A 2325-nucleotide genomic window follows, 5' to 3' on the forward strand; every position below is an offset into this window, starting at 1 on the left:
CACGAAGGATGTGTGGGATGGCCTCATCGCCTATTGGGAGCACCCCTGTTCGACCAAAAAGGTCAATTCGTGCTCGGCTTCTCCAAGGACGAAGGATAAAGATGGTCATTTGCCCATGCTTCACAGAACCGGACAAAAACCTCATGCAGGAGTCCGTCTAGAAGCTGCAAGTTTTGTTTTTAATATTTATTTTAAAATTTTCAATTAATTTAAATTTTAATATTTAATTTAATATTTTTTTTGTAGTTAGAGAGGGCAGAAGTCTTACCATCTTTGTCTGAGCTATTCAAGATGACTCACGCCACATCCGACGGAGTTTTTGTGGATCCTGCATCTGTGAAACCCTTCCATGCAGTGGCTACTCGGATTGAAGAACGGGAGACGCAACTAACCCGATGGATTACCCGTCACATTGACCACCGAAGAGGCCGACAGAATCTTCGAAGAGGTACAACTTAAAATTTTTGTTTACATTATTTTTAATATTTTAACATAATTAACTATATTAATATATGTTTTAATTTTATAGGTGGCTCCTAAAAAGAGGGGACGGACAGTCGGCATAGGCTCTGTTAACGAAGTTGCAAGAGCATCTTCGTCATACATTTCGAGACGGGATGAAGAGACTTCCCAGATGAAAGCTCGAATGGATAGCATGCAGGTTCGTTTAGACTTTCTTGAGGATCTGCTAGACGTGATGGCGGTGGAAAACCCGACTATGCAGAAAATGTTGAGTGAGAGACGAGCCGCTATTGGGTTGCCAGTACGAGATCCCGAATAGTCCGATCCAAACCGTCAACAGCCGAGCAACCCCACCAACTACTTCGAGGAAATGTAGTTTTTTTTTATATTTCTGTTTGTATTATGAATTTAATTATTATTGTATGACTTTTAAATGCCTTTTTAAAATATGTTTTTCAATTTCATATTTCATTTTAAAATTTAAAATATTTTAAATTCTGAATATTAAATATAAATTAAAATTTATTATATACTAATTAATAATAATATAATATGAATCGATGTAAACTCCTCGTAAACATTACGTTGAGTTTACATCGAATGTTTACGAGTGATTAACATCGAAAGAGTTACGAGGGTTTTACATCGAAATGTTTACGAGTGATTTACAACAAAAGTATTTACGTGTGCTTTACATCGAAATCATTACGTGGGCTTTACCACGAAATCTTACGTGTCATTTACGACGAATTCTTTCCTTGCGCTTTACGATGAATATATTTCGTAGTAAACGTAACGAGTCGTTTACGACGAAACTTCCGTTAGGACGGACGTTTAACAACGAAAGACGTTTAACAACGAAATGTCTTTCGAGGTTAATTCGTCGTAACACCCCTTTTACGACGAATTTACAACGAATACTGCTCTAGTAAAAAATATGTTTTCTTGTAGTGGTTGAAGTCCACCTAACTATCTATATAATTATATATATACCATTGATTTTTGTAGTTACACTTCTGTGTATATATTATAATAGAATTGCAATCTTCTGATTTAAGTCAACCTTTTTGATAGAATTAAATTACATATTCCAATAGTAATTAATCGGACATGTAGATTGAATGAGATTTGCAGAAAATTAAAAGAGATTAGAGGAACATTATCCAAATGTGGCTCACGAGAAGGTCAATTTCTACGCCCCCACTTGTTTCGACGTCTTGTCTCCATCATCTTTCGTCTCTTTGTTTTGTATAAATCTGCTCATATAATTTCAATTCTTATTTTATATTTTAGGTTCAGTTTTACAATAATACGACTTCTCTTTTTAGTCACACCATTATTGTTTATGAAAATAAATATTTTTACTTTCATATTGTTGAATATATATATTAACATTTCACATATGAAAACGAAAAAAATGTCGTTTGGTGATGAAGAGTGAGAATGACCTGACTTTTTCACATATTAAAATTCACAAATAATTGGCGTCCACAAAACAATAAAATAATAATTACTAAAGTAGAGGAAAATATAGCAAAATCAAAATGTAGCCAACCCCGTTGCACTGTATTATTCATTTTCAAATAAATATATACACTGATGTAAAATGGAATTTTATAACAAAAAATATGTGGTTGAGATCCACAAAATGTAATTGTAAAACTATGTACATAAATTATATATACTCGTTCGTTTGACCAAAAAAAAAAATTATATATACTCGTTCTTATATATGTGTGAGTTGCTTATGTAAACCAACCATTTAATTATTATAATTATTATTTTATATAAAGAATGGCCATTAAGACAAATACGAGTAAAGCGTATGATAGAATGAAGTGGTCGTTCATTGAAGCAGTTATG

This window comes from Brassica oleracea, chromosome C2 (genome assembly GCF_000695525.1).
Source record: "Brassica oleracea var. oleracea cultivar TO1000 chromosome C2, BOL, whole genome shotgun sequence".
Classification (NCBI taxonomy): Eukaryota; Viridiplantae; Streptophyta; class Magnoliopsida; order Brassicales; family Brassicaceae; genus Brassica; species Brassica oleracea.